The sequence below is a fragment of the Pituophis catenifer genome, unplaced genomic scaffold, assembly GCF_029215685.1.
Source record: "Pituophis catenifer annectens isolate HBS135680 unplaced genomic scaffold, rPitCat1.0.hap2 SCAF_2, whole genome shotgun sequence".
Lineage (NCBI taxonomy): Eukaryota > Metazoa > Chordata > Lepidosauria > Squamata > Colubridae > Pituophis > Pituophis catenifer.
This window is the reverse complement of record NW_027256882.1, coordinates 28,174,269-28,186,595: the sequence shown is the minus strand read 5'-3', so window position 1 is coordinate 28,186,595 and position 12,327 is coordinate 28,174,269. Positions and strand designations below refer to the sequence as shown.

At 40.1% G+C, this 12,327-nt stretch overlaps 1 pseudogene; it reads right to left on the bottom strand.

Annotated features, from left to right (window-relative positions):
- Positions 1 to 12,327, bottom strand: part of LOC139310041 (zinc finger protein 850-like) — a 42,618-nt pseudogene that overhangs the window by 14,603 nt on the left and 15,688 nt on the right.

Sequence of the window (12,327 nt, the reverse complement as noted above, 5' to 3'; positions counted from 1 at the left end):
AACTATTTCTCTTTCCTCTTGTTTTCTTCTTCCATGAGGACCCACAACCTCTAACTACAGCCTGAGCGCTCTTATCCCGAAGAGATGCTGCCTGGGAAATTCTGGGGTGGAAAATCTCGAGGATACCCAGGGAGAGAAAGGCTGGTTCTCTGCATGTGGCATTTCTAGCATTGATTATGATAAAAATGCAGAGAACCCTCCTAAAATTATTTTTGCAGAATTGCACAATTTCTGCAGAAATAAATACCCAGCAACTTCTGCTGCTGATGGCCAGCCAGACAGCCATTATCAAACTAACATGTTCCAATTTTTTCTTTCCTCCTTCCCATCTAATACTATGACATACTTGATGACAAAAACAATCAAGCAAATTCTTTCTGGTCAAATTGAAGAGTTAATTTCTCAGCTGGACTTAAAATTCAAGCCTTTACACTTATCACTTTAGGTCAGAGGTTCCCAAACTTTTTCAGTCCACCGCCCCCTTGGTACTACAAACTCATCCTCAGTGCCCCCCACCCAGGGGTGGTTTCTACTTACCTTTACTACCGGTTTGCAGTGGAGCCGGGTGAGCTCACTTCGCTCACGCATGCACGCACTCTTCTGCACATGCACAGAAGCGTTTTGGTTATGTCGGGGTCAGTGGGCGGGGCCTCCTGCCAGCTTTACTACCAGTTCTATAGAACTGGGGCAACCCACCACTGGCCCCACCCCCACCCCCTATAAATAGCATTGTTCGGAATAGCGGTTTGCACGACCCACTAAGGAAGTCAGTAACAGTAAAATACATGGAATACAGCCATATTTGGCCTCCTGAAGCCTTGCCCCGCATGTCCCGTTTTTGTGAAAAACCGGCCCGTTTTTTGCAAAAACAGGGTGCGCAGAGCCTTTGGGAGGTCTGCAGGCTGCTCCAATACAAATTTATCCCTGTAACAAAAATAGCTAACACTATTAGTTAACGCTAGAGAAATCCCCTGAATCAACCAATCTAGAGCAGTGATTCCCAGCTGGGGTTCCTTTTGAATTTGCTGACCAACAGTGAGTGGGAGAAAGCAATTTCACAGAGGAGGGGATGGAGAGGGCTGTGGGATGAATTCACACCCATTCCCAGACCCTCTTGGGATCAACCTGCAGCCCTCCCCTGCCTCCTCAGGCGGTGGAGCGTGTGGGGGGAGATTCTTTTCAAGAAGTCACAAGGAGGGCTGAGAGCTGGTTTCTGCCCCACAAGTAAGATTTGGTCCAGAACCAACCCCAACATGAAGGTCTTTTATTTGCTCCTTGTACTCCTTCTCTTTGCATTTTTAACAGGTAATAAATTAAATTTCTGATGTTGTCAAAATAGCTCATAACTCACCTTTCTAGACAGCTATTATCATGTCTAAAAGCAAGATACTCTTCTCCATCTTTTGTCTGGAGTACCATTTAATCCAGAGCCTTTTAATTCCAGAAGTCCAAGTTTAAAAAATGGACTTCTGGAATTAAAGCTCCATTTTTTAGCTAAAACTTAATTCACACCTGTTAGTTTTGCTTGAGCAGTGTGAACAATTGACAGTGTGATCCTCCAAAGGTCTGAAAAATATATCATTGATTTTCCTTTGACATTTAAACTAGATAACCAATGTGAAAAAGTGCATCAAGGAAGGACTGGAAAGCCAATTCATACTGAACTGTATTGGGTTTTCTGTTGTTATTTGAATAAAAGGAAAAGAAATCAAATAGTGGTACCTAGTGCGGAAAAAGAGATGAAATGATGGGTCATTCTCAACACTTGAATTCTCTACACATAAAATATCTAGAAATTATTATGGTTAAGTGAGTTTTGCCCCATTTTACAATTTTTCTTGCCATAGTTCAAATCAAAGTTCAAATCAAAGATTTGATAGTTCAAATCAAAGTTCAAATCAAAGATTTCTGAGACCAATGTTGAATATTTCAGTAGTCACCAATCCCAGTCTTAAAATGAGTTTAAAATCAGTGGGAGTCACTGATAACAATAAACTACTAGCCTTTCTTTTCCTTCTGTCCCAGTTTTGCAAGTACTTTTTCCAGGTATATGTTTTATTCCAAAGTATACAAACCATTATTGTTAGGGAAAAAATGGGTCTTCCAAACAATTTTAAAAGACACTGTCAGAATGACTCTTCTCTCAGCCCCCCTTGTGGCTCCTTGAAAAGCATCCCACCCCCACATATGTAAATGAAAAGAATAAGCTTAAAAATCCTAGCCTTTTAAAATTGAAAATATGGAGAACTAAGGGAGATGTTTCAAAAAGTAAGGGAGGCATTTAAGGGAAATAAAGAAGCAGAGAATTGGTTAGCTTGCAAAAAAAAAAAAAAAAAGAGAAAAGATGAATGAGAAGCAAGACAATATTGAAAAGGAAATAATTGGGAAAAAAAGATAAAGATGATCACACTGGGTTCAATAGTGATAGAATACAAATGAATTGAAAGTAGTTAACAAAGTTAAATACCTGGGAATTTGGTTATCTGGCAGGTGCTCGAGTATACAAGAAGACAACTATAATAAATTATTAATTCAAATAAGAAAAGATTTAGATAAATGGGGTAAAATTCAACTTTCACTTCTGGGACGAGTAGCAACAGTTAAATCCTATATTCTACCGAAATTTAATTTCTTATTTCAAACGGCTTTAGTGAACCTATCCAAAAAAAATTTTATGGAATTAAATCAGATAATAACTAAATTTGTTTGGCAGGGGAAAAAGCCTCGGATTAAAAGAAAGATGATGCAGGAGATAAAAGAAAGAGGGAGCCTGGGCTTACCCTGTTGGGAGAATTATTATTCAGCAGCTTTGTTAGTATGGGTAAAAGAATGGATTACCTTGGGTAACAATCGTCTTCTCAAATTAGAAGGTTATGATCTACAACAGGGTTGGCACGCGGCCCTCTGGCGAGACAGTAACCCACAAAGTAAATGGTTTACTAGACATTATATAAGAAATATCCTAATTAGAAACTGGGAAAAGATTAGCAAAAAATACTGTATTAAAACACCGTGCTGGATATCACCGGTGGAAGCACTGACATATCCCAAAATCTACAATCCGACAAAGAAATTAATATATAAGGAGTTATTGAATGCACAGGGAAATTTAAAATCTAAACAGGAATTGAATTCTTTAGGAATACAAGTGGACTGGTGGACTTACTTACAGATTCAATCTAAATTTAAGAAAGATAGAGATGGGAAAGGCATACATCTGGACTTACAAGAATTAGACAAAATTTTGATGGGACAAGAAAAAGGCATGATTGCAAAAAGTTACAAATTATTAATGAGATTAGAGATAGGAGAGGAAGTAATCAAAGATACAATGATCGCCTGGGCAAAAAATTTTGGTTACCCAATTCATTTAGACAAATGGCAAGGGATTTGGGGTGAGAATATGAAATCAGTGGTATCCACGGCATATAAAGAGAATATCTATAAGATGATATACAGGTGGCACCTCTCCCCCGATAGATTGGCTAAATGTTCACTGGACAATCAGCGGAATGCTGGAAATGTGGGCAGGAGAGAGGTAGTTACTATCATCAATGGTGGACATGCCCGGAAGCAGTTAAGTTTTGGGGAAGAATTAAAAAATGGCTTAATGAGATTGTAAACCAAAAGATGGATTGGGTACCAGAGACATGCTTGCTTGGCTCCAAACCGGATAATATAAAAAAAGATTTATGGTATTTAGCTCTACACATTATCACAGTGGTGAGATTGATATACGCACAATTTTGGAAAAACAAAAATATCCCATCGGAGGAAGCAACTATAAAAAAGATTTTGGAATGTGCAGAAGCAGATAAATTGACTAAAAAATTAAGAGAGAATGATCTAACTCAAACATGTTTATCCTGGGAAAAATTTTATACTTGGTTAGCGAAGAGAAAGATTCAACCCAATTGAAAAGAGGAAAAGTATTTCTTGAGAAACCTATATTATATTAACAAAGTGAGGTCGGATAGACCTAATTGATGTATAAAGAGAGATAAGTCATTCTGTCTCCTTCGGAATATAATGTACTTGCAGATATGTTTGTTATTTCTTACGTTGTCTTGTATGTTATTTATATGGTGTGTTTTTTTTTTTTTGTGTGTTCTCTTTTTAATGGAAAATGTAAATAAAGACTATTTTTTTTTAAAAAATAGTGATAGAATAAAAATGGATATGAGAAAATACATCTGAAATATGAAGAAAAGAGAAATAAATGGGGTAAGATTGAGAATGAAAAGTAATAGAGTTAAAATTAAAGGAAAAAGGCTGAAGAGGAGATATAAAAACAGGAAAAAGAAGAAGGTAAAGAAATGGGAGAAAGGGAGGAAAACATCAAGAAAGAGAACTGTGGAGAGACTAAGAGGAAATGGTTAAGAGTCAGTTAAAACGTTAATTTGTTAATAAAGAGAAGGATGCTAGTTGTAGAAATTATATGTGAAAATGCTGTTAAATGAAAAATAGAACAATGTTATCCAAGCTACGACTTAATCCTTTTTTACTTTCACCAACATATATCATTAAAGATATTTCAATTGTTACAGTTTATACTTATTCATATTTCTAAAAAAAAGAAAAAAAAGAAAAACTTATCATTGTCTAGATTTAAAAAATACAAAGACAAATATTCCAATTATTATTCATTTCATTTTTACAATCATGATTTCCCATTTATTTCTTACTACTATTCATATTTCAATTCTAAATATGTATAACATCTCTTTCCTTTCTTTTTCTTTTTCTCTCTTCCCATTTTTATTTTTGTCTTTTTCTTTCTGCTTTTCCTTTGTGTTTTAAAATCTTGAACTCTCTTTTGCCCTAAATTTTCCATTGTTTGCACCTCCTTTTTTAGTGAGGAAAAAGAAGAAAAAGAAATCTCCCTCTGCCTCTACCTATTTTTCCTTGCAGCAAACAGCAAACAGCCTTCTTTACTTTCAGTTTCATTTTCAGCATAGCTTGATTAGCACAAGGGGAAAAAAATCTGCTCCAACACTCTTTGCAGCAAGCAGCAGAATCCTGCACAAAACAGCTGGGAGAGTTGGGAGGCCAATCTAATGAACTAATAGGCTAATTAGCCTATGCTGAATCTGAAAGGAGCTGTTTTTTCTTGCTGTTAGCTTGCAAGGAGGTACAGGCAAAAGGGGGGGCCACCCTCCGCCACCCTCCTTGCCACTTAGCACCCCCCTGCCGCCCCCTTTTGCCTCTAGCACTCCCCTGCCACTCCCCATGCCTCTTACTGCCCCCCAAGTCATCCCACTGCCCCCCACTTTGGTACCGCCCACTTTGGGAACCACTGCTTTAGGTCATCACTCATCACTTTGGAAAATCCATGTGCATTTTCTTGTGTGCAATAAGGTTGGAATGTTTCCTGAAGGACCGTCCACTCTTGGGGCACTTAAATGGATTCTCCCGTGTGTATAAGCACATGATTTAAAAGGCTAGTCTTAGTACTGAAATCTTTCCCACAGTCTGGGCACTCGTATGGTTTCCCTCCTGTGTGAGTCCTCTGGTGTCTCGCCAGCTCAGAATTCCAAAGGAAACTTTTCCCACAATCAGGACATTCAAATGGTTTCTCTCCTGTGTGAGTCTTCTGGTGTTTCACCAGGCTGGAATTGTGACTGAAACTTTTCTCACAATCAGGACATTCAAATGGTTTCTCTCCTGTGTGTGTCTTCTGGTGTGTCACCAGGCTGGAACTTTGACTGAAACTTTTCCCACAATCAGAACATTCAAATGGTTTCTCTCCTGTGTGAGTCTTCTGGTGTTTCAGCAGGCTGGAATTGTGACTGAAACTTTTCTCACAATCAGGACATTCAAATGGTTTCTCTCCTGTGTGAGTCCTCTGGTGTGTCACCAGGCTGGAATTGTGACTGAAATTTTTCCCACAATCAGGACATTCAAATGGTTTCTCTCCTGTGTGACTCCTCTGGTGTATCACCAGATTGGAATTGTCACTGAAACCTTTCCCACAATCAGGACATTCAAATGGTTTCTCTCCTGTGTGAGTCCTCTGGTGTGTCACCAGGCTGGAATTGTGACTGAAACTTTTCCCACAATCAGGACATTCAAATGGTTTCTCTCCTGTGTGAGTCTTCTGGTGTGACACCAGATTGGAATTGTTACTGAACCTTTTCTCACAATCAGGACATTCAAATGGTTTCTCTCCTGTGTGAGTCCTCTGGTGTATCACCAGGCTGGAATTGTGACTGAAACTTTTCCCACAATCAGGACATTCAAATGGTTTATCTCCTGTATGAGTCCTTTGGTGTGTCACCAGGCTGTAATTGTAACTGAACCTTTTCCCACAATCAGGACATTCAAATGGTTTCTCTCCTGTGTGTGTCTTCTGGTGTGTCACCAGATTGGAATTGTTACTGAATCTTTTCCCACAATCAGGACATTCAAATGGATTCTCTCCTGTGTGAGTCCTCTGGTGTATCACCAGGCTGAAATTGCGAGTGAAACTTTTCCCACAATTAGGACATTCAAATGGTTTCTCTCCTGTGTGAGTCCTCTGATGTGTCACCAGGCTGAATTTATGACTGAAACGTTTCCTACAATCAAGACATTCAAATGGTTTTTCACCTGTGTGAATTCTCTGGTGTTTCACCAGGTTGGAATTTTTATTGAAACTTTTCCCACAATCAGAACATTCAAAGGGTTTCTCTCCTGTGTGAGTCCTCTGGTGTTGAACCAGCTTAGAATTCTGACTGAAACTTTTCCCACAGTCAGGACATTCAAAGGGTTTCTCTCCTGTATGAGTCCTTTGTTGTCTCATGAGGTGGTAATTTCCAATGAAACTTTCACACAATTTGGACATTCTTATGTGATGGGTGTCCTGTGATGTATCACCATGTTGCCGTGCTCACTAAAGTATTCACGTAGGGAGCACTCGTATGGCTTCTCTCCTGTGTGAGTCGTTCCATGAAACACAAGGAAGCTGTTCTGACCAAACTTTTTGGCATATTCAGATAATTTGTATGGCTTTTCTACAGTTGGGATCTTCTTGTTTAATCAGCTATGATTTGCAATCTATGCTTTTTCTACAATAGGCAGATCTATGGAGTTTTTCCACAACTGATATTCTTGAGGTCAAAAATATGTGTGATCTCTTGTTTAGAGGTGCTTTGATTAAAGCCATTTGCTTCTTCCCAGAGCAAGGCCTGTATCATTGTCTGTCCTATGTGCCCTGCCCAATAAGACCTTTTCCTTTCCCCTAACTTCCAGGTATTTCCATCTTTTTCTGAGTGAAATAATAATTTCATGCAATGTATTCTTGAGTTTTGTATCCTCTACTTTTTCCAGCTCAAAATCTCATGTTAATTTTCTCTCTTTTGTCTATTAGCTGCTGGAGAAGGAGAATTATGTGGTTTTCTGAAGGAAATTGAATATATTTTGATTTCTGGCTCAAAATATATGGCTTTTATTTCCTGTTCAACGTTGCTTGTTATTCTGAGTTGTCCAAAGTTCTCTTATTGTCATCCACTTTATCTATAAGTTTCAAACAAAAGTGTAACTTTAATTATGTATAAAATGGTTGCAGATGTAAAAAAAAGTATACATTACAACGAAAAAGCAAACATGCCACAATGCTAGAATAATCTCTTATATTAATAATGATTCATTTGACACATGGAAGAGTACCAAGATATCTATTCAACCATGAAATTATGTTGTTGACTTGGGTCAATCATAAATTCTTGGCACTGCAAAGGGTTATCCTGAAATATATCTGGATGTACTGAGGATAGATTATATAATTGCAGATATATGCATATAGAAAGAAATACAGATACAAACACCTACAAATGAATATACGTGGAAGCTCCATGAGTTTTCAGCCTGACAAAATGTCGCAAAATGGTTAATGTCAAACCTTCTGAGCTAAATTTAGAGATGTGGGGCTTTAACTGAGGAAATAAATGGGGGAAAAAAGCCTCAAAAATGGACCAAAAAAAGCCTAAAAAATGAGCTGAAAAAAGCACCCAAAATAGCCGAAAACAGCCCCAGAAACAGGCCAAAAAAAGATTGGAAAAGGCCCGAAAAAAGGTAGGCCAAAAACTTTTTTTGGTTGTTTTCCTCTTCTAATTTTAGTTGTGTCATTTAGTCAGGTGCGTCTTGTAGTCCAAAAAATACGGTAAAGCCAGTTGAACCTGGTTAATACCCGGATGCGGCACCAATAGGAAATATCGTGCTTTTGGCAAGACCTGGAAGTTAAAAAACATAAACCCTAGAAAAAAACTAGTGGCATAATCACTGCAATTTGGTTGCCAAGAGAATAGCAAGCCCGTAACAGAATAGGTTATGAGTCGGAAGAGACCTTGGAGGTCTTCTAGTCCAATCTCCTTCTCAGGCAGGATACCCTATAACATTCCAGACAAATGGCTGGCCAATCTTGTCTTAAAGCACGATGTCAAACTTGCCATGTCATGTTGCCGTCACGTGACATTTTGTGACATTCTACCCATTTATGGAGCTGGGATGGGTGTGTCCTGCATGTAACGCATCCAGCCCATGGGCTGCCAGTTTCTCACCCCTGTCTTAAAAGGTTCCTAATGAATCTAGATGACAATTTGTCATCGAAAAGGTAGAAAAGGGAACTATAGTGATCTAAATTTTTACTAGCAGAGAGGAAATTATAAGGGGGGGGGGGAGGTTTGAAGTTGCAGGTAAATTGGGGGAAGAGTGACCATGTCATACTGGAATTCAATATAACGCAGACACAAGCAATAGAGCAAAATCAAACTAATGTCTTAGACTTTAAAGCAGCTGATTTTAACAAACCAAGAGACAACTTGGGAAGGATTCCATGGATGAAAATCTTAAACGGGAAAACAACTCAAGAAGCCTGAGAAACTCTGGCTGCGTAAACAGAGGGATAGAATCGAGATCACATGAAGTATTAGTACCAATTGATAATGCTTTGATTAAGATCACGCTTGGATTACTGCAACCACTTTTCATCACCACAATATAAAACAGGCGTCCAGACTCTATAAAGAGCGCAGAGAAGAGCAGTAGGGATAATTAGTGGGTTGCAGTAATTGGGAATGAATCGTCTAGTGAAAGGAAGGACTAGGGGTGACATGATAGCAGTGTTCCAATACTTGAAGGGTCAACTTCTTTTCCAAAGCACCAGAAGGACAAGACAAGAAGCAATGCATGGAAACTAATCAAGGAGAGAAAAACACTTGGAATTAAGGAAAAATCCCATCAGTGAGAACAATTAGCCAGTGGAACGGAATGGCTGCAATTTTCTGCTGCCTGGAAGACTGAAAAAGTCTCTTTTGAGTGAAGGTTGATTCTTCGGGAATGGCTTCCCTCCAGAGGTTGTGGGGGCTCCATTGCTGGTGGCTTTTAAACCGACGGGACAGCCATTTGTCTGAGATGTCATTAAGACCTCCAAGGTTTCTTCCAGCTCTCTTCCAAACCTCCAGTAACGGAGCTCCCTCTGGAGGGAAACCAGCCCCAAAGACTCAACCTGCATTCGAAGGAGACTTTTTCAAGCTTCCCACCAGCAGAAATTGCAGCCCCCAGTTTCCCAGCCTGCAGCACCAGTGGGCTTCCATTTGGGGAGGGAAGGAACCTGCAGCAGCAGCAGCTGAGAGGCTCCAGCCCAGTTGCTTCTCCGCTTCCAGCCCAAGTTGCTCCCGGACTCTCCTCCCACCTGCAGCCCTCCACTCACCTGGCAGCTGCTGCTTCCACCATGGAAACAGCACAAAAGCCGCTCTGCACACCAACTTCCTCCCATCAGCCATCCGGAAGAGGAAGTTCCTCTGCGCGTCTCGTCTCCTCCCAGCCTTTCTAGCAATGCAGTACTTGATGATTTTAACTCCTTAAACACAACCACAGATGCCGCCTGCTGTACTGTCCGCTTTCTAGCCACAGGTGTTGCCTGTTTGAGCGCCATCTCCAGACAGGCAGAAAAACACGCTTGTCCCCTCTCTTATCTAAGGCGGTTGCAGGAGGTTTTCACTGATTAAATGCTACCGTCATTTTTGACTTCTGGCAACTGACCCAAACAAGAGTGAAATTTGATACCTCTAAGCTTACGAAATTAGCTACCTACTCAGCCCTGAAAGTTCATGACATTTTTATTTTATTTTATTTTATTTGTCAAGCATATATAAGAAAACATATAAAAGCATAAACATAATTGGAATACATGAAAAGAATAAGAGTAAAAAGGGACATGAGGACAGGAGCGATGGTGCACTTATGCCTTACAGACCTCTTAGGAATGGGGTGAGGTCAACAGTAGACAGTCTAAGGTTAAAGTTTTGGGGGTTTGGGGAAGAAACCAGAGAGTCTGCTAGTGCATTCCAGGCATTGACCACTCTGTTGCTGAAGTCGTATTTTCTGCAATTGAATTTGGAGCAGTTTACCTTGAGTTTGTATCTCTTATTTCCTCAGGTATTGTTGTGGTTGAAGCTGAAGTAATCATTGACAGAATCTTTTTCTTTTTTTGGCAGAATTTGCTATCTTTGGGGGTGACTCTCGATAGAGATCAACACCTCTCTACATCCCAAAAGTTTAAAACTGATTTTCTGTGGCTCCCAAGATTTTAGGACCTGCCAGCCCCATCAAGTCAAGATACTCCAAGGGAGTGCTATTTTTAAGGGTTATAAACTTGTCTTTTTATGTACAGTGAGAGCATATGCACCAAAGACAAATTCCTTGTGTCCAATCACACTTGGCCAATAAAGAATTCATTTCCATTCAATCCTATCCTATCGTATCCTATTCTCAGTCATGGAAAGTCCCCAGTGATTATCCAGACAGACCATTGAGTTACATCTTGGTTTCTCCACATGCCAGTCCTGATCTGCTCCTGGTCACCGAGTATCCTTCAAAGGGATCAGATGCAATGTGACCTTCTAAAAAACATTGTAACCTGTCTTTTTGAATCTTGTGGGTGAAATGAATGATCTTGGAATTCTTTGGTGTCTTCCAATCCCAGCAAAATCAGGATAATCCATCTGCATAGCTAAAATACCACTTTCACTGCTACAAATAATGTTCCTCTTTAATTGAAGGAATTTTTTAAACAAATTAAGGAGTCCTGGGAGAGAAGTGAAAGAACAGGAAAGATCTTCCATGTGTTGGGAAGAGAGCGTTGCATTACATTGTCCCAATGTTTACAGAAATGCTGACACTTCCCTTTCCCCCCATCAAAATCTATTCACAAGTCTTATGCAATGCTGTTTTAGAAATGAAACATCTACTGTACAATTTTTTCCCTCACATTTCCCTACCAAGGGGGGAACCACAAAAGTATCAATCCCTTGGTTCTGCTCACACCTCCCAGTCATCAAAGACTAACAAAGGAGGAACCTCCAAGCGAAGGAGATCACAACAGGAGTTGTGAATGAACCTGGAGATCCTGTACTCAAAAACACAATCCCTTTTCTCAACTCAATATTCCTACAGCTCTTCTCCATGAAGGTCACATGCAAGGCAGAGTAGCCTTTGCATCTGAAATTTTACACTGCTTTTGTCACTGCCCCAAATTCCCCCAATATATTTGTTATTCATCTGGTTTCTTCCACTTGCGTGCCTCATTCACCACCTGAGCAGACATGCTTGGTGCAATGAATTCTTAGGAAAAGATAAACTATTTCTCTTTCCTCTTGTTTTCTCCTTCCATGAGGACCCACAACCTCTAACTACAGCCTGAGCGCTCTTATCCCGAAGAGATGCTGCCTGGGAAATTCTGAGGTGGAAAATCTCAAGGATACCCAGGGAGAAAAAGGCTGGTACTCTGCATGTGGCATTTCTAGCATTGATTATGATAAAAATGCAGAGAACACTCCTAAAATGATTTTTGCAGAATTGCACAATTTCTGCAGAAATAAATACCCAGCAACTTCTGCTGCTGATGGCCAGCCAGACAGCCATTATCAAACTAACATGTTCCAATTTTTTCTTTCCTCCTTCCCATCTAATACTATGACATATTTGATGACAAAAACAATCAAGCGAATTCTTTCTGGTCAAATTGAAGTGTTAATTTCTCAGCTGGACTTAAAATTCAAGCCTTTACACTCATCACTTTAGGTCAGAGGTTCCCAAACTTTTTCAGTCCACCGCCCCCTTGGTACTACAAACTCATCCTCAGTGCCCCCCACCCAGGGGTGGGTTCTACTTACCTTTACTACCGGTTTGCAGTGGGGCTCGAACGCTCACGCATACACGCATTCTTCTGCACATGCACAGAAGCGTTTTGGTGATGTCGGAGTCGGTGGGCGGGGCCTCCTGCCAGCTTTACTACCGGTTCTATAGAACTGGGGCAACCGACCACTGCCCCCACCCCCACCCCCTATA